General features: G+C 36.4%; 1 long non-coding RNA gene across 2 annotated transcripts; it reads left to right on the top strand.

Moving 5' to 3' along the window:
• The first annotated feature begins 1,071 nt into the window (after positions 1-1,071).
• On the top strand, positions 1,072-15,277 carry LOC121021635 (uncharacterized). Of its 2 annotated transcripts, XR_005786615.1 has the most exons (4): positions 1,072-1,084; positions 1,578-1,582; positions 2,929-2,932; positions 15,190-15,277. It is a non-coding gene; the product is annotated as an uncharacterized LOC121021635 (long non-coding RNA). The 2 variants fall into 2 exon arrangements; XR_005786614.1 differs by lacking the exons at positions 1,578-1,582; positions 2,929-2,932 and adding an exon at positions 10,650-10,653.
• Positions 15,278-25,139: the final 9,862 nt, after the last annotated feature.

Genomic DNA, 25,139 nt, shown 5'->3' with positions numbered 1-25,139 from the left:
AAGATTTTTTTGTATCACATCTTAATGTCTACTGGACAGCATGAACCACAGCAGATGCACTAAATAACCAAGAATACAACTCATCTCATTGATATTAGCCTGTCATCAGTAGCAGCAACACCAGAACTAACACAAGGGTAAATGATAGGAATAGCAATGGTAAAAGAAATGTAGGATATACATGAGTCCAACAGCATAGACTTCCACTTCCTTTGACTATTATAGCTGTTGTCATTTCTGAATGCCCAGCCTACCAACATTGTATTCCCAATATGACACCATTACTTAAGAGGATTAGTTGGTGGCCAGTTGACTACACTGGGTCTCTTCCATCCTGAGAGAGCTAGTGGTTAGTACTCATAGGGACAGATAACTCCTATAACTCCTATAAGTAACGTACAACAGCCATTTCTTAAATGTGGCAGGAATAAAGTCATCACCTGCTTTTGGCTTTAATCACATATGTGGCCAATTGGCATGTGAAGGTTGGGTTTTTCCCCTTCTTCATTAAGCTTGTCCATGGGACCCAGATGGCCTTACATATGAGCTGAGGGAGGGATGCTGTTGCAACTTTGGGATGTGACATGGGTGACTGGACTAACATGCCCTCTGGCCATGGTTGGACTTGATGCACATGCAACATTTCCATCTCACAGTGTGTGCATTCTGGGTCTACCCAATTTTATGAATATTTGGGACTGACAGAATTGGGGCAAAATGACTGGGCTTTTATACTCCTGCCTACCTTAGGCACCAGATATAGGTTGCTCTAGGAAAATTGTGACTGCAGAGGTGGCTTTCCTGCTGGTGATCCTGCTTTCCTGAGAAGAAAGGACATTCCAAACTGAGCTATTAGAATAGGTGTGGAAAGTTATAGGGTGTGGAAAACGATGGCATTTTTAGGTGATAATAAATGTTTATATGTTTTTAAGGCATAAAGTACAAGGAAGAAAGATGTTGAAGATGCCACAGAGGACTTGTGTATGCAAAGCTATATAATGATTGTGAACATGAAATAATGATTATGACTCTTTTATTGAGTGATTACTCTGTATTATTTATAATATTCTCATTTATTCCTGAGGTTGCCAAGATATTATTATTGACAACTTATATATCAAGAACAAGGTTCACAGAGAATAAGTTATTCCCAAGATCATATATTTAGTACATAGAAAATCCAGGATTTGAACTTCTTTTGTTTTTAAATCCTATTTTGTATCACAAAAACATTCATTAGTTGACTGAGAGCATGAGAATCACATGGTCAAACTTTCAATTAAGACAGATAATTCTATGGGAAAAAATATGGGAATGTTAGATATGTTAGAAATAAGAGGATTGGACAGAGGCCATAATGAAAGTCTAGGTGTGAGATATGATAAAGGCGTGGCCAAAGGCAATGAGAGTGGGGGTGGAGAGGAGGGGTTAGAATTGAAAACAAAACCAAAAACAAAGTAAAGTTATCAAGACATTGAGAATGACAGAAAGTAGAGGTTTCAGAGAGTGAGGAATGAAGACTGGCTTCATATTTCTATTTTAGGGGATATTGTGAATGGTGGTGCTATCAATAAAAGCTATAGTTTTGGATATAATTATTTGTGTATATGTGTGCTTCTTACATTGAAATGTGGTCAGAGACTACTAATTATTTCCGTGTTCCAGCCCTTACTGTAGCACCAGGCTCAATCTGTAAGTGTGGATAAGAATGTACTTTACTGATAATAATTTAATTACCACCATTATAACATGAAATTATTAGTTGAGTCAATATCTTCAAGGATAATGGCTAATTGAAGAATATAAAGAACGTTTATAATATGTCTTCATCACAATTTTCATTCTGTAGAAGTATAATTTCTCTTTATTGAGGATTCCTATATTTATCTTTTTTCTAGTATGTCTAGTTTTAAGATTTTTTTTAACATTTATTTTTATTTTTGAGAGAGAGATACAGAGTGTGAATGGGGGAGGGTCAGAGAGAGAAGGAGACACAGAATCCGAAGCAGTCTCCAGGCCTGTTGTCAACACAGAGCTGTCAGCACAGAGCGTGATGCGGGGCTCAAACTCACAGACTGTGAGATCATGACCTGAACTGAAGTTGGCCGCTTAACCGACGGAGCCACCCAGGTGCCCCCAGTTTTAAGATATTTTTAAAATAAAAGTTCACTTCACTTCTAGAAAACAATTATTTACATAGTTAGAACACAAATTACACTTGATTGATGAAAATTTTGGCTGAGAACCAGGCACTGGGTAAAGTTAATGTAGAAACAAGATTATGACACTTTTGGATGCTAGAGTCTTGATATAATAGGTCTTTCACTGACATAATGGCTCCTACACGTACATTTTAGTATCAGACACCTTCTAAGGAAAACAATCTTTAAGTAGATCTTTTAAAATTTCAGTAAATAAACCCTTAAGGTCCATCTATCATACAATAAATTCTGCCTTTATTTAGGATATTATTAGTTAAGTATCTAGGCTTAGAAAGTGGCTTAACTAGTACACGAACTAGGTGTGTGTAATTGTAACAAGAATTGAAAAATGTCCAGTAAACATTGTCCACTTGTTTTATCCAAACATCCTTGTGGAAAGAGCCTAAGCTGTGGAGTCCGATCCAATTTGAATCTAACTTTCAGTATATACTGTTCAGGTAACACTGTCAGTCACATAACTTCTCCAAGACTCAGTTCCTTATTTGTAAAATGAAGGTAATAAAACCTTTGCAGGATTGTTTCTAGCATTGTAGATAATGAAGGTAATGTATCTGGCATGTAATAGATACTCAGTAACAGGAACTGTTATTATGGTTGTTGTTATTAATTACTACCGGTAGTGCGAGTGTGACTTACAAGCTTTATGACCTGGTGACATGAGCCCTTTGAGCTCCTTCCATTTATTTCTCAGCCAGTGCTTGCCAAGGGACGTGAATTACATCTTAATTCTAGTTTAAGTACAGTTGCATGGTAAGTCCAGTGGGTCAGTCGTGGAAACATAACTGTGTTACCTCCAGACAATCTAAAAGTGAACCCCTGACTTGATCAGGAGTTTTCTTAAAAAACTGTGAGAAAATCCTTGAAGTTTAAATGTCTTTTGTGTTTTACTTGCTGAAATCGAATGGAAGATTTGCCATTTGGGAATTGCCTGCATCAGTGCTTCCTTCCATTAGCAAAGATAGGTGAAAGTTGACTGTAATTAGCTGTAATTAGCTACTGATCTTTTTGGACAACCAGAAAATCTGGTTTTTCCTCCAGACATTAAGAGGGCACTCAGAAAGGATACAACTTTTGTAGTAGATAATTTTGAAGCAGATGATATTGAATCCCTCAAAAGCAGCACTTTTAGCATTGTTAGTTCTGTATGTATTTTTAGCATTTTTATTAAGACGTGTCATTGTCTAATGGGGGAGAAAGAAAAAAAAAAAACAAAACACGTAGGAATTTTCCAAATGGCTGTATAGTACTGTGTATAAAACACTGAAGCTAATTGAATTGAATGGCTTTGAGCCCTTGGAAGTCACAAAGTGACAAGGTTTGCTTGACAGCTAGTGAGCGATTATTTCCCGTCCCACTGATTAATTTGGTCAATTAGTGGCAAATAGGAATGTCACAAGTGGAAAGGGTAATGAGAGTCATTATAAATGTAAAAGTAAAATTGAGGGCAACCTTGTCACAAAAGGGGTCTGCTTTGGGTAGCTTAGGCACTGATGGGACCAAGAGTTTATTCTCATTTATGTCTCTCTTTCTCTAGAGACTGAATCTTAATTTGACCAGAATGTCTAGGAAATCAAAATGGACCCATGGCAGCATTTTCTAATGTACATATAGAAAACTGTTTTTTTTTTTTTTTAGCAGCATTTAAAATATTCATCTCCTATTTGATCTTTTAATTATATTCTCAAGTTAAAATTTGCAGTCGTATTGTAGAACAACTCAGATAGATTTGAGTCTGAATACCCCAAATGCTGAGTATACCTATGACTTCTTAAGTGGGGAGTGCTAACTCACGCATTAGAACAAGACCACTTATTCTATTAGTTTTCTGTGGCTGCTGTAAAAAATTACTGCAAAATGGGTGGCCTAAATCAACAGAAGATTATTCTTTCTCAGTTCTAGGTGCCAGAAGTCTGAAATGTAGGTGTTGGCAGGGTTGGTTTCTGTTGGTTCACAAACTGGCCCCCTTACATAGAAGGCAAGGACAGACTGAAGAAAGAGGAAGACCACTTCAGATTGGTAGATGGCAGTTTTAATAAGCAGGGGAACTTACTTATGAGGCTTGTCTTGGGTGGCCGAAAGAGGAAATAGATCTCTACATCTGCCAACCAGAATCTTAAAAGTTTATATATAAGCCTTAATGAGGTTTAGTCACATATACTGTCCAGATGGTCTGAACAAAACCTTACTGTCTCAAGGCTATGTCTTTGGAACAGCTCCCACTGGAAGAATAGTAAACAGAGCACATATTCTGAGGACCGGGGAAGAGGTGAGAAACCTCTGATTGCCCAGGTCCAGTTCAGGCATCAACCAGTGGTCATGTTCTCTCTGTTAACCCCTTCAACAGTTCCTTCTGGAGGTTCTGAGGAAAAGTCTGTTGTGTGTGTCTCTCTTAGCTTCCAGCGGCTGCTGGAAATCTTTGGCCTTCCTTCACTTGTAGATGCAACATTCCAGTCTCTGTTTACATGTTCTTTTTGCGTGTCTTCTTTCCTTTTTTTCTAAAGTCAGTAGTCATTGGATTACTGTCCACCTTAATCTAGGATGATCTTATCTTAAGATCCTTAATTTACATCTGTAAGGACCCCTTTTTCAAAAAAGGTTACATTTACAGGTTCAGGTGGACATATCTTTTGGGGGACCGCCATTTAACCCACTACACTCATTTTTATAATGAACACCTTCCAGTCTGATTATGTCACAAGAATAAAACTGAAAGGTTCTGGGAGGTAAAGATGATGCTGTGTGTGTACAGACAAGAATTTGTGGTCTTTGCACTGTGACTTCAGCTCACGATGGCTGATGAGCCAGTAGTGCCTACCGTACCCAAGTCAGCCTGCTGACAATCATCTCTGCATCTGATGCATCTCTGCCTCTGTCTTCATCAGCTGTTACTACTTCATGCTTTCGAACTTAATATCTTACCTAAAGTGCCTTGCATTTAGTCCTAAATATGTCTGTCTTTTCCTTATTCCTAATCAAAGACTGCCTGATCAGGTGCTACTCTGTCACACAGATGTCTTCAGTTGAAGGAATGAAATAATAATCTTGGGAAAGGGGATTTTTTTTTCTTTGAATTCAACTTTTATATTCAATTTTCCCTGCTTTGCTTTACTTTGACTTTTGAGCATTTTTGGCTAGGGACATCTCTTTCATTTGTCTTGTCAGTGGCTTCCTGATACTACTCTATCATCTTTCCTTTAGACTGTATACTGTTGCCAGATACTTTCTTCCAAAACAACAAATCACAGTTTTGCATAAACTTTTTGGTGATCCCATAATTACCGTAAGATAAACTAAAAAAGTTTTCCCATGGAATAAAATCCAACTCTATCCTACCCCTTTGGCTATGTTTTCCCCCTGCAACTCTTACATCCATGATTTGAGAAGATGAACAATGAATGAGCTTCTACCCAGGCCCAAACACATCACTCTCTGTCAAGTTTTTGTGCCTTTGCACAGGCTTATCCCTATGTTTGAAATGTGTTCTATCTTTTCCTTTTGACTCCCTATTAATCCTTTAAGACCCATTGCATATGTCGTCCCTTCTCTGACACATTCTCACACTCCAGGGGGACAGAGGTAGTCTCTTCCCTCTCAGAACTATATTTATACCTATATTATATCAAATATAAAGCTGTATTAACAATTTATGGGTAGTTATTCACTCAAACACATGCTTGAGTGAACTCACTGTGTTCAGGAGCTATGCACTGTAATTTTCTGAATATGCTTACTTCCTTCACTAGTTATTAAGCCCCATGGGGAAAATGATGGACTTTGTATCCCTAGGGCCTCACACAGTGACTATGAGATCTAAATAAACACTTAGCAAATAGATGAATGAGCACATGCAAATGAAAGGAGAGATTTAATGTAGCTAAAGGATATTTTGGTCAATTCAGATACATTCTTAGGCTGTAGATATCCAGGTCAACTTTCTTAACTCATGATTGTTTACATTCCATCATATAACTTATTTAGTATTATGAAACAGAGTTAAGCCAATATCCTAAGAAAAATTATATATTCAAAGCATAACTAAATACTTAAGAATGAAAGGATCAAGTACTGGCTTTCTTCAGAAGTGATACCAACAATTTTACATTCAGACCATCTAGAAATTAATCTCTGTCTAAACATAAATTCCCTCTAATAAGCACTCTAATGAAAACAGTGTAGACTATGCCCTTTAGTGTTTCCTGGAGTGACTTGTCAATGTGACACATTATATACATTACATCAGTGTGCCTTATTGTCAACCTCTGATTTGTCTGCTCTGTCCTTGTTCACCTTCCCAGGCAAGAAAGCACTGTATACTGAAAGTGTATATTGAGGTGGAGGATGCTGTATTTGGCAATAAATGCAAGGACACTGAAGACATATGCTTCAGGTTGACATGTAATACCTAACTCAGGGTTTCATTATCATTAAAATAAAAAGGAAGAAAAAAGTGAGTAGAAAAGGGGATGATAATTCATAGCCTAGATAGTATATTGGGATTGCATATGTCCTGTTTTATATGACAAGGCCAGCCTTTGAATGCAACATCCTTCTCTGTAACATACATTGACTTTGACACTACACCTTGATGAATGCATAGCCAGTGCATTGTTTGTCTCCCCTATACTTTGTTGGAACAAATAGTAAGTTGTCCATTTTTATGTTTCACACTTTATTAAGTGTATCTCTGCTGGTGTCTATCTGCACAGCAAATTAACCAAAGTAAATAAGAAAGGAATAGGTCTTTATTCATGCAAAGCAATATTATAATCACAGAAACACAAAACACGTGCTCCTCATTGCCCTTATCAAATGGCTAACAGAGTTTTAAAATATGGCTTGACTTGTGTGTCATTCTCAATGTCCTTCAGTTATATACCTGAAACTATTTACTACCTAAACTATGGTATGTATTCAGGTGGCCAAAGTTATTTTACATGTAATGTTCAGTTTTGAGAGTTTTTTAAACATTTACTCTTAATGAATGGAAATTTTTTGTGTGTTAAAAAGATGTATACAAAAGGCAAGATGATGCAAATAAAAGCAAAGGGATTAAGACTTAACAGATGTTTATACACTAGATTTATGACATTGGGCAATTTCCTTAACCTCTTTTTGCCTCAGTTTCCTCATCTGTAAAATGACAAGGTTGAATAACATCCTAAAATCATACCCTTATATAGCATTTATTCTATTCCTGGCACTGTTCTAAGTGCTTTTTATATAATTCACTGAATACTCACAGTGATCTTATGGAGTGTGATCTATTATCAATTCCATTTTTTTTATAGATGGAGAAAGACAAGCAGTGGAAAGAGGCAACTTACCCAGTCACATAGCTAGTTAGTGACAGAGCTGAAATTTTCAATGGGGTATTCTGGCGTTAGGATCCATGATCTAATTGTTATCCTATACTTCTTTGAGTACTTTAGTGACTATATTTTTACTGTTATATAGCAAGGGGAAATGTTATCTAGAAACTAGTACCTAATTTTGTATAAAATTTGTTTTATTGCCCAGAATCAGTGGGAGGTATAATATTCATACACCAAGCCAGTATGAATCTGTTTTTAAAAGTCTTTTATAAAGTAGTTTCTTGAAACTGCAATGATGAATCAGTGAAGAGGAGAGGACAAAAATAGGACAATTGAGCTGAACATTCCCATCCTTAATTCACCTTAGAAAGAATTTCCATTTCTTAATGGTTTGAGACTGATTCACTCACAGTAGATAAGATATTTCCTAGGGGTATCAATCTTGTTTTTAAAGTTTTTATTTAAATTCCAGTAATCTTGCATACAGCATGATATTAATTTTAGGTGTACAATATAGTGATTCAACACTTACATACAACATGCAGTGCTTGTCACAGCAAATGCCCTCCTTGATCCCCATCACCTATTTAACTCATCCCTTCCCCACCAGCTCCCTTCTGGTAACCATCAGTTTGATCCCTATAGTTAAGAGTCTGGATCTTGGTTTGCCTCTTTCTCTTTTTTCCCCCTTGCTCATTTGTTTTGTTTTGTTTTGTTTTGTTTTGTTTTGTTTTAATTCCACATATGAGTGAAGTCATGATACTTGTCTTCCTATGACTAACTTTTTTCACTTAGCATAATACTCTGTAGCTCCATCTATGTCATTGCAAATGATAAAATTTCATTTTTATTTTTATGGCTGAGTAATATGTCTTTGCGCGCGCACACACACACACACACACACACACACACACACACCCCTCCTCTTCTTTATCCATTCACCAGTTGGTAGACACTTGGGCTGTTTCCATAATTTGGCTATAAACATCAGGGTGCATGCACCCCTTTGAATTAGTATTTTTGTATTTGTTGGGTAAATGCCTAGTAGTGCAATTGCTAGCTCATAGAGTAGTTCTATTTTTAACTTTTTGTGGAGCCTCCATACTGTTTCCCATAGTGGCTGCCCCAATTTGCATGCCCATCACCAGGGCAAGAAGGTTCCTTTTTCTCCACATCTTTGCCAATACCTTTTGTTTGTTATGGTGTTGATTTTAGCCATTCTGACAGGTATGAAATAATGTTGCATTGTAGTTTTGATTTGTAGTTCTCTGATGATCAGTGATGATGAGCATCTTTTCATGTGTCTGTTGGCTGTCTTTATACCTTCTTTGGGAAAATGTCTATTCACATCTTCTGCCCATGGATTATTCATTTTTGGGGTGTTGAGTTATATAAGTTCCTTATATATTTTGGATACTAACCCCAAATCAGATATGTCATTTGTAATTATCTTCTCCCATCCCGTAGATTGCTTTTGTTGTTGCTGTTGATTGTTTCCTTCATCGTGCAGAAACTTTTTATTTTGATGAAGTTTCAATAGTTTTAGTTTTTTTTCCTCTTGGTTCAGGAGGCATCGCTATAAAGAAGTTGCTATGGCAAGAATATCAATCTTTAAAGATTGGGTAGAAAGCATAGAATATGCATAAATTTCTTACATATAATTACCTCCTCATAGATATGGAAGAAACAAAAACATACTTTTGGCCGTGTTCCTTAGAATTGGACTTGGTCTGGAATAGAGAGGATTCTAGTTATGTATCTACTCTTGATGATGTCGTTGGGGTGCTGGATAAGAATGTGGCCACTGTGAAAACTTTTAAGTGATAAAAACGTTACTTTCTAGCAAAATTTTTATATGCAAGTAGTGTTGTTTAGTAAGAAATTTGTGATACCTGGACACAAAGTGAGAATTTGAATTCAGAATATACCATTTCATTGTCTCAGGACCCTGGGAAAATAAATATTTATCCCTCAGATTTATCATTTATAAAATCAGTTAATAATAATAATTTATCTTAAAGGTCTGTATGTTAATTAGTTTTATACACTTTAGGCATTATATGCAGATAAGTTATTATTGTGATTGTTATGGAAGTATTTATTGGACATGCCTTGCCAATGAATGTGTGATACTCCCTTCTTCAGTTTTCAGTTTCACGGTCTTTTTCCCGCCTGCATTTTAAGGCTTGAGGTAATATTTTCCAGATTTTTTGTACTCCAATTAGAGACATTTTTTTTAAAACAACATATTGACTAATAGAAGAAGAAATAAAATGAAATTAGGAAAAGGATAACAGAAAAGGAAAAGTTTAGAGAAACAAAACAGTGTAGTGATCATCTTTTGATATTTCCAGCTTATTAGATTCCGTAATATTCTATTATATTTTGGTAATACAACTTAGCTCCTGCATATGGTTCCTGTGAGGCTGTCAGTCACAGAATTGTACTCCCAGAGGGGTAGACTTATGACCTAGACTTGGGCAATTGTTTTACTCATTGACAAACTGAACCAGAATTCTTCCCTGGAATTTTGTTGACTTTTAAAAGAGAAAAGCTGTCTTTTCACTTTTGTATCAATAGCTGGGACAACATAAATATAGGACTGTCTGTGGTCATATTACCAACCCCACCCCCACCATACTGTAGAAGAAATATACCTGTACTAGGAGAGAATGTGGCTAAAACACAGAGAAAATTAAACAGAGACAATGGGTGTAGAAAACCTTAATGGGTAATATGGTCCTGTGTTTGCAGCTAGTTGTCCCTGAGGCCCAATCCACTTGTAATTTTCCCATTCAGTCAGTGGATACTTACTGAGTTCCTACCAAGTCTACTGCTGAGCACTATTGTAGGTTTGGGGGATTTAAGAACACTTAAAAATACTTGCCTGGTGGGATTTACATTCTAGTAGGAAGAGGCAGACAATAAAATGCTAAGTAAATTACATAGTATGTTAGGGAATGATAAATCCTATGAGGTACAAGGGATTGAGTAGGGTGAAACAACAAGTAGGAAAGCATAGGAGTAAGGAAGTAGGCAGGTTTTGATTTAAATAAGAGAGTTACGGCTGGCATTTACACACATATGTGAAAGAAGTAGAGAGTGAGGCAAACAGGTACGTGGGAAGAGTGATCCAAGGAGCTGAAACAGCAAGTGCAGCAACCTCCAGCAAAAACAAGCCAAGTATATGCCAATGATAAGATAGCCAGTGTGGCTGAAACTGAAGGGAAAATTGAAGGAGGTAAAGTCAGAGAGGCAAAAAAGGATGGGTCCAGATTATATGGGGCTGGATAGCCATATGTGAGAGTTTTTGTTTTTATCTCTGTGAAATATGAAGCCACTATCAAATTTTAAGCATCAGAGTGAAGTGATCTGGGTTATACATTTAAAGGATTTGTTGAGAGTAGAGGGGAGGAGTCAAGATGGCAAAGTAGTATGGAGGGCCCTGAGCTTGTCTCATCCCTGAAACACAGCTAGATCAGGATCAAATTTTGGACATTTAGGAAATTGATCTGAGGATTCAACAATCTGCATAATTTGAGCCAGAGAACTTGGCAGGTATGCGGTGTGGAGAAGTGAATTGGGAGAGAGAAAAGCAACAGTGGCTCGGAGGTTAGGGACCCATTTTCGTGGTGAGAAGACAGAGTGGGGGAGAGAGAGAGAGAGAGAGAGAGAGAAAGAAAGAAAGAGGGAGAGTTCAGCACATCAGGATCGTGCAAGAAACGCACTTGCCTGAATAGCTGAGCTGGAGAGAAAGAGAGAGAGAAAGGATGAAAACTCTCACAGGGGACTGTTCAAGGAATCTATTCCCCAAAACCATTGATGGGGAGAAAGGAGAGAGTTTCAATACCACCAGGATTCTATAAACAGTGGGGCACAGAGTCTGAAGTTTCAGAGCTCAGTGCCTACAAGTGCTCTGGTGAGGAAGTAGGGTGAATACCTAGGAGCAGGCAGCGTGGTCTGAGGGGTCCATGGGCCACATGGGGAGAAGCAGTTTCCCTGCTTGTAGTGCAATTGGTAGAGGCCATATACCCTCCCAGTGGGCAAAAGTCCCTGTGGACCTGGAGAGCTGCCATATTTACTGATATTGGAACAAAGATGTCAAAGAGCAGAAAAACCTGGAGCCAGCTGTGTGTGTGACTTACCATAAACTTTGAGTCTCTGCCACTGAGCAATCATGGGGATGTTTTTGGGAACAAACTGATACTGGGCCATTGCTCTGAGAGGATATCCCACAAAGAATCAGTGCAGGTCCAAACCATGGGGGTCTCTGAAGTGTGGGGGCTTTGAAACCCAGCCCCATCTGAGCTAAAACTCTGGAGGGAGACAAACCTGGCAGGCAGACAGCTTGGACATAGACAAGGTAAAGGCAGGGAACAGATGGAAACCTGAGACAAAGGAGGGTTGCTTGATCATGTGTCTGTGAGGGCATGAAATTGCTGTGCCAGAGACTAGAGAACTGCGTGAAGCTATTTTCACCGATAGTGTGCATGCACACACCCATGGGGTTATTCCAGTGAGCTAAACAATGCCACCATGTGGAGAATGAAGCCATTACACCAAACCCTCCCCACCCGCACCCTCCGGGCACATTCCCCAGAAGACCAGCAGAAATTTCTTCCACCAGGTTAGTCTACGGACTGTGGTGTGCTGCAGAGTTTCAGTTTGGGGGAAACTGGATGTAACTTCATTTGAGTTTCATTCTGTTTGTTAATTTTGTTTGTTTGTTGTGTTTGCTGCTGTTTCTGCTCATGTTGCTTTCGTTTTTCTTTCTTTTCTTCCTCTTAGATACAGAAAGATATTTTTTAATTTTTTATTCTATTTTATTATCTCTATTTTTTTAGATTATTTGACTTTTTTTTACTTTTTAAATTAATTTTTTTCCTTTCTCTTTCTCCTGTTTTCCATCAAGCTTCTCTCAACAAGCAGATCAAACACACCTAGAATCTAGCTTCCTTTATTTGATATTTTTGTTTTGTTTTTAATTTTAATTTTTAATTTTATTATTTTTTCTTCTTCCAAAATGACAACACAGAGGAATTCACCCCCAAAGAAAGATGATGGCCATTGATTTAATCAACACAAGATGTCTGAACTACAATTTAAACCAAAGTTATAAGAATACTATCTGGGGTTGAAAAAAGCATAGAAGACACCAGAGAACCCCTTTCTGCAGAGATAAAGAATAAAATCTAGTCAGGCTGAAATTAAAAATGCCATAAATTAAATGCAACCTCTAATGGGTGCTATAACAGCAAGAATAGATGAAACAGAGCAGTGAATCAGTGATATAGAAGATAAAATGGAAAATAATGAGGCAAAAAAAAGGAAAACAAAGACAAAAGATCATGATACAAGACTTAGAGAACTCAGCGACTTATTAAAGAGGAATAACATTCATATCATAGGAGACCCAGAAGATGAAGAAAGAGAAAAGGGGGCAGAATGTTTATGTGCGCAAATTGTAGCTGAAAACTTTCCTACTCTGGGGAAAGACACAGATGTCAAAATCCAAGAAGCACAGAGAACTTCCATTAGATCAAAAAAACCTGACCATCACCAAGGCATATCATAGTTAAATTCACAAAATACACAGTTAAGGAATGAATCCTGAAAGCAGCAAAGAGAAAAAAGTCCTTAACCTACAAAGGAAGACAGGTCAGGTTGCAGCACAGAAACTTGTCAGGCCAGAAAGAAGTGGCAGGAGATATTCAACATGCTGAGTCAGAAAAATATGAACCAAGAATTCATTAATCAGAAAGATTGTCTTTAAGAATAGAAGGAGAGATAAAGGGTTTCCCAGACAAACAAAAACTAAAGGAGTTTGTGATCACTAAATGAGCCCTGGAAGAAATTTTAAGGGAGACCCTTTGGAGAAACAAAACAAAACAAAAAAACACCAAAGCAACAAATACTAGAAAGGACTAGAGAATGTCACCAGAAACACCAACTGTGAAGGCAACACAATGGCACTAAATTAATATCTTTCAATAATCACTCTCAATGTAAAGGGACTAAATGCTCCAATCAAAAGACATTGCACATAAGAATGGATGAAAAAATCATCTCATCTATGTGCTGCCTACAAGGGATTCATTTTAGACCTAGAGACATGTTTTTCAGAGTGAAAGTAAGGGAATAGAGAAACATCTATCATGCTAATGGACATCAAAAAAAAAAAAAAGTCCGAATAACCATACTTACATTTGACAAACTAGATTTTGAATCAAAGACTGTAACAAGAGATGAAGAAGGACATTATAAGGGATGTATCCAAAAGATCTAATAATTATAAATATTTATGCCCCCAACTTGGGTACCAGAATATAAATCTTTTAATCACAGCCATAAAGAAACTCATTGATAATAATACAATAATAATAGGACACTTTAACACCCCACTTACAGCAATGGACAGATCATCTAATCAGAAAATCAACAGGAAATGATGACTTTGAATGACACACTGGACTGGATGGACTTAATAGATATATTCAGAACATTTCATCCTAAAGCAGCAGAATGCACACTCTTCTCAAGTGCACATGAACATCGTCTAGAATCGATCACATACTGGGTCACAAATCAGCCCTCAACAAGTACAAAAAGATCAATATGATATCATGCATACTATCAGACCACAGTGCTATGAAACTTGAAGTCAATGACAAGAAAAAATTTGGAAAGACCACAAATCTTTGGAGATTAAAGAACATCCTATTAAGGAATAAATGGGTTAACCAAGAAATTAAAGAGGAAATAAAAAGTACATGGAGGCCAATGAAAATGAAAACATGACAGTACAGAAACTTTGGAATGCAGCAAAAGAGGTCATAGAGGGAAGTATATAGCAATCCAGGACATCCTGAAGAAGGAATTAAGGTTTCAACCTAACCTTACACCTAAAAGGGCTGGAAAAGAACAGCAAATATAGCTCAAAACCAACAGAAGAAGGGAAATAATAAAGACTAAAGCAGACATTAATGTTATGGAAAAAAAGCACAACACAATAGAAACTGATCAATGAAACTAGCAGGTGCTTCTTTGAAAGAATTAACAAAACTGATAAACCCCTAGCCAGTTGATCAAAAAGAAAAAGGAAAGGACCCAAATAAATAAAATCACAAAAAAGAGGAAAGATTCACAACCAACACTGCAGAAATATAAACAATAATAGAATATTATGAGAAATTATACACCAGCAAATTGGGCAATCTGGAAGAAATGGATAAATTCCTGGAAACATATAAAGTACCAAAACAGAAACAGGAATAAATAGAAAATTTGAACAGACCCATAGCCAGTAAAGGAATTGAATCAGTAATCAAAAATCTCCCAACAAACAAGAGTCCAGGACTGGATGATTTCCCGGGGGAATTCTATCAACCATTTAAAGAAGAGTTAATACCTATGCTTTTGAAGTGTTGCAAAAAATAAAAATGGAAGGGAAACTTCTAAACTCACTTTATGAAGTCTGCATTACCTTGATTCCAAAAGCAGACAAAGACCCCACTAAAAAGGAGAATTACAGAACAATTTCACTGATGAACATGGATGCAAGAATTCTCAACAAGATACTAGAAAATTGAATCCAACAATATTTTAAAAGAATTGTTCACCACAGTCAAGTGGGATTTATTCTTTGGGGGCAGCAGAGGTTCAATATTTGCAATTCAATCAATGTGATATATCACCTTAATAGAAGAAAGGGTAAGAACCATATGATTCTCTCAATAGATGCAGGAAAAGCATTTGAAAAAATACATTTAAAATATCCTTTCTTGAATAAAAACCCTCAGGAAAGTAGGGATAGAAGGATCATACCTCCAGATCCTAAAGGCTGTATATGAAAGACACACAGCTAATATCATCCTCAATGGGGAAAAGCTGAGAGCTTTCCCCCTAAGGTTAGGTACATGACGGGGATGTCTACTCCCACCACTGTTGTTTAATATGGTACTGGAAGTCCTAACCTTGGCAATCAGACAAAAAAAAAAAAAAAAAAAGAAAAAAAAAAGAAATGAAAGGCATCCAGATTGGCAAGGAGGAAGTCAAACTTTCACTCTTCACAGATGATATGATACTCTACTTGGAAGACCCAAAAGGCTCCACCAAAAACTGCTATAACTGGTACATGAATTGTGCAAAATTTCAAGATATAAAATCAGTGTACAGAAATCTGTGGCATTTCTATACACCAATAATGAAGCCGCAGAAAGAAAAATCAAGGAATTGATCCCATTTTCAATTACATGAAAAACCATAAAATACCTAGGAGTAAACCTAACCAAAGAGGCAAAAGTTCTGTACACTGAAATCTGTAGAAACCTTATGAAAGAAATTGAAGAAGACACAAAGAAATGGAAAAAACATTCCATGTTCATGGATTAGAAGAACAAATATTGTTAAAATGTCTATTCTACCCAAGGCAATCTACAGATTGAATGCAATCCTTATCAAAATACCACTAGAATTCTTCACAGAGCTAGAACAAACAATTCTAAAATTTGTACGGAACTTGAAAAGTCCCTGAATAGCCAAAGTAATGTTAAAAAAAACAAACAAACCTGGAGACATCACAATTCCAGACTTCAAGCTGTATTACAAAGCTATGTTCATCAAGACAGTATGATACTGGCAAAAAAACCCAGACATATAGATCAATGGAACATAATAGAGAACCCAGAAATGAATTCACAAGTTTATGGCAAACTAATTTTTGACAAAGCAGGAAAGAATATCCAATGGAAAAAAAGACAGTCTTTTCAGCAAATGGTGCTGGGAAAACTGGACAGCAACATACAGATGAATGAAACTAGACCACTTTTTTATACCACACACAAAAATTAATTCAAAATGGATTAAAGACCTAACTGTGAGACAGGAAACTATCAAAATCCTATAGAAGAACACAGGCAACAACTTCTTTGACCTCAGCCACAGCAACTTCTTACTAGACATGTCTCTGTAGGCAAGGTAAACAAAAGCAGAAATGAACTCTTGGGACCTCATCAAGATAAAAAGCTTCTGCACAGCAAAGGAAACGATCAACAAAACTAAACAGCAACTGATAGAATGGAGAAAGATATTTGCAAATGACAGATCAGATAAAGGGTTAGTATCCAAATTCTATAAGACTTTATTCAACTCAACACCCCCAAAACACATAATCTAGTGAAGAAATGGGCAAAAGACATGAACAGACATTTTTTTCCAAAGAAAAGTGGCTAACAGATGACTAACAGACACATGAAAAGATGCTCCACATCACTCATCATCAGGGAAATACAAATCAAAACCACAATGAGATACCATTTCACACCTATTAGAATATCTAAAATTAACAACTCAGGAAACAACAGATGTTGACAAGGATGTGGAGAAAAGGGAACCCCTTTGAACTGCTGGTGAGAATGCAAACTGGAATGCAGTCACTCTGGAAAACAATATGGAAGTTCCTAAACAAGTTAAAAATAGAAGTACCCTATGACCCAGCAATTGTACTGCTAGGTATTTATCCAAAGGATACAAAAATGCTGGTTAGAAGGGGCACATGCACCTCAATGGTTATAGCAACTGTATCAACAATAACCAAATTATGAAAAATTCAAATGTCCATCTACTGATGAATGGATAAAGAAGTGATGTGTGTGTGTGTGTGTGTGTGTGTGTGTGTGTGTGTGTGTGTGTATAATGGAATATATTACTTGGGGATCAAAAAGAATGAAAGCTTGCCATTTGCAACTGCATGGATGGAACTAGAGTGTATTATGCTAAATGAAATACAAATATCATATGATTTCACTCATGTGGAATTTGAGAAACACAACAGATAAACATAGGGAAGGGGAAGGAAAAATAAGTTAAAAACAGGAAGGCAAATCATAAGAAACTCTTAAGTACAGAGATCAAACTTAGGGTTGCTGGAGGGGTGTTGAGTGAGGATATGGGCTAAAAGTGTGATAGGTATTAAAAGGGCACTTGTTGTGATGAGCACTGGGTATTATATGTAAGTGATTAATCAGTAAATTCTACTCCTGAAACCATTATTACACTATGTGTTAACTAACTTGGATTTAAATTTAAAAAAAGAAAGAAAGAAAAAGAAAACTAAATGGCAGTGGTAAGGAAGGTGTTATCTCAGTTTTGAGGATGAATTAGCTGAGGGGAAAGAAGATTGATAGTTGTGTGAAGACTAGAAACAGAATATTTGACTCTTTATTCAGTGTGTTAGAATTCCTCCATAGTGCTGGACAAAGTGTGCTTGGGCATACTTGAAATTACCACTGCCAGAAGTCTAGCATTGCACTGTCTAAAACAGTAGCCCTGGGCGACTTGTGGCTACTAAGCACTTGAAATGTGGCTAGTCCAAACTGAGATATGAGAAGTGTAAAATACACACCAGAGTTTGAGGCTTAGTACAATTAAAAAAAAAAAAAAGACGAACGTAAAGAATGTAAAGTATCTCATTAATACTTTTATGGTGATTATATGTTGAAGTGAGAATATCTTAGACACATCAGGTTAAATAAAATATTTTATTAAAATTTAAAAAATAAAAGATTTATTGAGAAGGACTGTACGGATGAGCAACAATGGAAGTAGAAATAACTAGGAAGGAAGCTATTTTAATAATTGAAGGAGGAGATAATTACTGGTGACTTGGACAAGAATATGAGAAATGATTGGGTTATGGATTTGAATACAAGGTCAGATGGATTTCCTGAGGTATTGGATGATATTAGGAGAAAATGAGAAAGATCAGTGATGATATCATTTTTTCCCCCTGAGCAACTGTTATCAGCTGAGATTTTGTGGGTGGTAGGTGGAGCGGGAGTTTAGTTTTGGACATGTTGGATTTAAGACATCTGTTAGACATCTGTGTGCTTATGATAATAAGGGAATGAATATGTAAATATGGAGTTAAGAAAATGGGTCTGTGAAAGATATGAATTTGGCATTAATGACCTGAAAAGGGAGGAGTTTGCCAAAACAATATATGAAGGTAGAGAAAACCTAAATACAGAGTCCTGGGGCAATCCAATATTTAGAGGTCGTAAGAACTGCAGAGGAATCCCTCCAAGAAGTGAATTCTAAAGTGTGAGAGAAATCAGTAGAGGGTGGTGTTTTGTCAGGCAAGTGAAGAAAATGGATCCAGGAGGAAGGCATGATCAACTGTGTCAGATGGGTCAGCACGGAAGCCACTGATGGCCTTGTTAGGAGAAGTTTTCTGGAAGTAGTTTCAGTGCAATAGCTGGAGTATAACTTGACTAGAATGCTTCTAAGAAATTACAAGAGAAGAATGATTGGTGGACAGTGGGGATAGGCAACTTTGTTGTAGATTTTTGCTGTGAAGGGAAACAAATACATAAGGCAGCATTTGGCTGCAAAGAACGAGTGCTCTTTTAAAAAAATATTTTCTTTTTTAAGAGAAAATATTTGTGGCTCAATGGGAATGATCTAGGAGAAAAAGAAAAATTGATGATGAATAAGTAAGAGGAAACATTTCTGGATCACATTCCCTGAGCAGGGGAGAGGAAAATGGAATTAAGGGGGCAAATGCAGAAGGATTTTTTTAAATGCAGAAGTATTTTACAAGAAAATGGTCCATCTATAGTAATAGGAAGAAAGAGTCTATGGAAACAGATACTGTTATGGGTTAAATATAGGAGGTTAGAGTCTGAGGAACTTCTCTTTCTAGGTACTTGAGCCAATGAATTTGACTTACACCACTTCAAGATAGTTCCTAATATAACCAAAAGTCTCTTGAGAGAACAAACAAAGGAAGTTAAATACTTTCCCAAGAGTCACATAGCTAATAACATAGCGTACTGCTTGATGTAGTGACACTGGAGTTAGCGAGATCTTGGAGCTTGGTTTTGATCCTAAGGCTAATCTGACTCAGGCCTGTAAAGAGCTTCTTATTCATCATTCTTGCAGTTGTTTGTTGAGCGGCTAATAGGCATCATGTGGTTAAAAAAATAAACATGTGATGGTATCAGTGAAGAAGAGTTACCTGGTGCATTGCTAAAATACAGTAGGGGAATTTCATTGCTTCAGAAATATCTAGTGGACTTCTTGAAAGAGTGACATTTAAGCTGAGACTGGTATGATGAGGTGAAGTTAAGAAGGCAAAGGGAGGATGAAATGCATTTGAGGCACTGAAAACAAGGTTGAACGCTATTTGTGGTAAGAGAGAACATAAAAGTGTGAGGGAGGAAATGAACAAAGGACTGGAGCAGAGACTTCAAAAGGAAGTTGATAATATGATGAGACTAGAATGTAGAGCAAGATCACGGGTCTTCTAAAAACTTTTTTTAATTTATTTATTTTTGAGAGACAGAGACAGCCAGACAGAATGTGAGCAGGGGAGGGGCAGAGAGAGGGAGACAGAATCTGAAACAGGCTCCAGGCTGTAAGCTGTCAGCACAGAGCCTGATGCAGGGCTCGAACTCACAAACCGTGAGATCATGACCCGAGCCGAAGTCAGATGCTTAACCAACTGAGCCACCCAGGCGCCCCAATCAGGGGTCTTCTAATAAGGGAATTTAAATACAAGTAGATAAAGGTAGCTCATCTTCTCTCGTGGACACACCAAAATCTTCAATTAGTAGGACAACTATCTCTGAGAATGAACTGAGGACTAGCAGAACAGATCTTATATAACTAAGGATATAAAGAAAAAGCTACATTGAAATGGGAAAAGGGGGTAGAGATGTGATCTATTAAACAGAGAGAGAGAGAGAGAGAGAGAGAGAGAGAGAGGTAAACTGAGAAACAGACTTTTAACTCTAGAGAACAACTGATGGTTACCAGAGGGGAAATGGGTAGGGGGGATGGGTTAAATAAGTGATGGGGATTAAGGAGTGCACTTGTTGTGATGAGCACTTGTATGGAAATGTTGAATCGCTATATTGTACACCTGAAACTAATATTACAGTGTATGTTAACTAACTAGTATTTAAATAACATAAAAAAAAATAATACCTTAAGACAAATGAAAATGGAAATGCAGTGGTCCAAAATCTATGGGACACAGCAAAAACAGCTCTAAGAGGGAAGTTTATGGTAATATAGACTTACTTCAGGAAATAAGGAAAATGTCAAATAATCTAACCTTATACCTAAAGGATCTATAAAAATAAGAACAAACAAAGCCTATAGTTAGGGGGAGGAAGGACATAATAATGATCAGAATGGAAATACATGAAATAGAACAACATTTAAAAAAAATAGAAAAGATCAACAAAACTAAGAGCTTGCTCTTTGAAAAGACAAACAAAATTGATAAACCTTTAGCAATAAAGATAAAAAGAGAGAGGGCCCAAGTAACTAAAATAAGAAATGAAGTAAGAACATGGGATACCCTTGTTAATTTCTTTGTGCTTTTGTTGTATTTCTCTGCTTTAAAATTTGTTTTTAAATTTTATTCATTTTGAGAGAGAGAGAAGTGGGAGATGCAGAGAGAGTGGGAGAGAGAGAGAGAATCCCAAGCAGGCTCTGCACTCTCAGCACAGAGCCCAGTGTGAGGCTTAAGTCCATGGATGGTGAGATCATGACCTAAGCTGAAACCAAGAGTCAGATGCTTAACTGATTGAGCCACCTAGGCACCCCTCTGCTTGGCAATAGAGGTGCAGAGGAGTTCACAGTATAAATTATTCTTTTTTTAGGTCTTTATTATAGTTTGTGATCTTGAATGTTTTCTCTTTATTCATTAAAGTAAAACAGCAGATAAAATTAGAAAAAACATAAAAATAAAAGAGAAGCAAATAAAAATTATCTGAGAGCTTGCCAGAGATAGTACCATTCACATTTTAGAAAAATTTATCTCTATCTTTATATATGCTTTTTCACTTTATGTTTTTCATAAGTATTTTCCAGTTATCAAATTAACTTTGAAAACATCATTATTAAAATTTCTATAATATTGTATGTAAAGGTTTTCCACAACATATGTAACTCTTTTCCTTTGGTTTTATGTTTTCAATTTTATACTATTATAAGCAATTCTGCATAAAATATCATTGTACAAGACTTATTTCACAACTGATTTTTGATGTATAAAATGTTGGGGTTCAGAGTTGATGGCCAAGAAAGAATTATTGAGGTGTCTTTGGTGTGAAAATGTGGTTTTATTAAAACACAGGGACAGCACCTGTGGGCAGAAAGAGTTGCACTGGGGTTGTGATGGGTGACTGGTTATATATCTTCAAGTTGGGAGGGGGTTAGGGATAGTGTAGGTCTCTAACGAATTTTGGAAGCAAGGTTTCCATGACTTTGAAGGGGCTAGCTGTTGTTAGGAAAGGTCATTTATTACTGTTTAGTAAAAACTCAGTCATGAAACCCTTCAGATATATATCAGTGAGCCATAAGCTTGGAGTATGATTACCACCATTTATCTGTGGTGGGGGTAGAGTTAAAGGAAGTTTCCAAAGGAATTTTTATATGTTAAAGTAGACTTAGAGGATCCTGGGGGGGTCACACTGAGATTGCCTTTTGCCCTCAGCAAAGTGTCATCATCGAGGCAGCTGAGTTCCTAGAGGAATGTCACTCTGCCTTGTCAATGGGCTCTAAGTTGTAAGGAAATTTAATTTTTCATTTGCCTTTGTTTCCCACACCAATTATTTCTTTAGAATGTACTCTGAGAAGAGAACTTATTCTATTAAAATGTAAGAATATCATTAAAAGTCCTAATGCAAATCACTAAATTGTACTGTATTTATGTGTATTTAATCCCCCCCTTGTCAGGGAGATTCAGGGAAACTCTTTTTAGGTCAGGTGAGTTTTAACAGTTTAGTTAGCTCAGCATGCGTTTCTTGAACCCATACTATGTACCAAGGGCTCTCTTAGGCATTGGAGATCATCAGAAATGAAAAAGGCAGTTTTGCTCCAATGAATTATACTTCAGAGAAGTACTGTGCTTCTCCTCTAATCAAGGAGACCTTTTCCTCTGAGGCCCCATCCTCCCATCTCCTAACCCAACCCCCAGTTTAACTCATCTCTTTCCTGTGGAGGCCTTGCTGCATTTTGGTTATGCCTTTTCGCTTCCTGAATCATTAGACTTGGATTAGATCTTAATTCTTTCCTATATATTCATGGATAGATTAACATTTTAAACTTTCACCTCTTTTTAATGAGGATAATAATACTACTGATATCACTATTTTTTTGTTATTGTTGTTAGTATTAAATGGCATTATGTATGTAAAACAGTATAGTGTCTTACACATGATAAACTTGCAATAAATGTCAACTGTTATTATCATGTTTCTACGTTGCAAAGACTGAAGTGTCAGTTCAACACTTATTCAGGCCTCGAACAGTTCTGGAAGTTAATTTTCAATGACAGGTGAAGATCCAAAATAAAGGTGGTATAGAAAGAAGTGACATGAGACAGTTCATGTCACAATAAACGGTAGGAATGGAGAGAAATAATGTTAATATTAGGTGCCTTTTATTATTTTGATTTGGCCAGCCAATTTTTAAAACCTTTACATATATTAATTTTACCATATAAGTCAGGTACTGATGTTATTTCTATTTTACAGATGAGAAAATTGAGGCAAAGAGAAATTATTTGATTTGCTCAATAATTTGTGAAGAGAAGTTAAATATGGTGCTTCTCTGCTAGACATTTCAAAAGTGTCTTTTATCAGTTCTTTCAGTAGCTCTTCAGAGTAGTTACTGAAATAAATATTATCATTCTCACTTTATAGATGAGGAAACTAGAACTTAAGTAGTATCAGGAAAGTATCTCTGGTTCCATGGCTAGGAAAGATAACTGCATTTGAATACACACTGGCATGCCACCCAACTTCTGTGGGTTCCTTTCCACAGTGCCTTTTACTTTCAGGAATAAACAGTGAATTGTCTTAAGATTTGCATAACCAACATAATTTATAACATTATATGTATAAATAGCATATATATGTATTAAATTTGTTTTCTACCATTCACCCAGTAGACCACAATCTAAATAAATGCAAGAATATCATAAAGTAAACAAAAAGATTCTTCTCAATGAACTGTAATTTATGGAAACATATAGCACAATTTAAAGATTCAACATCACTCTAATTTTGATTTTCCTTTAGAATAGAAGCATACAGGTACAATCATTTGACTTTTGACGGTTGTATAAAAGATAATTATAGCTTTTCACCTTCTTCAAAGCCAACATTTAAATGAAGACAGCAAAATCTGGTTTGAAAATCTTTATCAGGTCTTTCCCCAAAGAGTCTTAATTGTAGCAAATGCTCTGCCTGCCAATTGGAAGGGTTTTCCCATTGGAGCTGTGTGTTTATTCTACAATATGGAACATAATTTGAAAAGGAAGTTCAAGGCCTAGCACTGCCATGTGACTGGACATATTGAAATCCAATAGGATTGCAGAAGTTAAGTGAACAGCAGGTGCTCCATCTGCAGACCCCTCCATAATGAGTACAAACAAGTGAAGTCTCATCTCTAGTTTCACTCTCCTTGTCGTTGGAAAATTAACATTTTGGAGTACAGATGAGTGAGGTAGCTAGAAAGGCCCCACGCCTTTTCTTTAAGATTTAAATATTAGATAATAGGTGTATTATGTTGAGGTGTATGTTGAGGATTTAAATGCAAACCCACATTTTCTATCTTTGAAGTAAACCTAATCGGTTTACCAAACCAATCTGTGTAAGGTTTATCTGTGAAAAGTCAATCACTAAGTATTGAAACTGCAGGTCAGCAGTCCTTAGCAACAGAGTTTTTCTGTACCATAGAATGTACTTAACTTCTTCCATCAGTGGTAAGATTTGTTAGAAAATAAGCATTTAATACAGATCCACAGTGCTTTACCTGCAATTCCAAACTTAGAACAATTTTGAAAACAGTTTTAAAAAAAGATGTCAAATTTACATAAAATAACAGATCCTAATGTTCAGTTAGATGAGTTTTGACAGCTGTATACACCTGTGCAACTTCCCACACTTTCAAAAAAAAAAAGATATAAACTATTTCCATGCCCCACAAAGTTTCCTTCTTGCAGCCTGCTCCATTTTCTCCATAATCCTCCCAGAAAACATTTCTAATTTTTCTATCAGCACAGATTAGTTTTGCTTGTTCTTGGGCTTCACATAAACAGTCATATAGCATATTATCTTTTCTGCCTGAATTATTTCATTCAAAAACTTTTGAGATTCATCCTTATTTTATTTGAAATATGTTCTCTTTTTCCTGAGTTTCATTCTCTTATATTTAAAATAACACACTTTGTATATCCTTCTGTTGATGAACATTTGGGTTTCTTCTACTTATTGGCTTATGAATAATGCTGATATGACTATCCTCATAGAAATCTTTTTTGTGGATATGTATTTTTATTTTTCTTGGGTAAATATCTAGGAATAGAATCTCTGGGTCATGAGCTAGATATTTAACTTGATAAGAAAATGCAAAATACTTTCTAAAGTAGTTTTACTCTTTTGTATTCCCACTATGAAAGTATGAAGATACTGGGTGCTTTTATTCTCACCAATATTTGGCATTGTTGGTCATGGTGTTTGGGACTTGAAGCATTCTAGTGGATATGAAATGGTATAACATTGCAGGTTTAATTTATATTTTATGATGA

The sequence above is a fragment of the Herpailurus yagouaroundi genome, unplaced genomic scaffold, assembly GCF_014898765.1.
Source record: "Herpailurus yagouaroundi ecotype Mexico unplaced genomic scaffold, PumYag 308, whole genome shotgun sequence".
Lineage (NCBI taxonomy): Eukaryota > Metazoa > Chordata > Mammalia > Carnivora > Felidae > Herpailurus > Herpailurus yagouaroundi.
The sequence above is the reverse complement of the archived record's forward strand: the minus strand, read 5'-3'. Positions and strand labels throughout refer to the sequence as shown.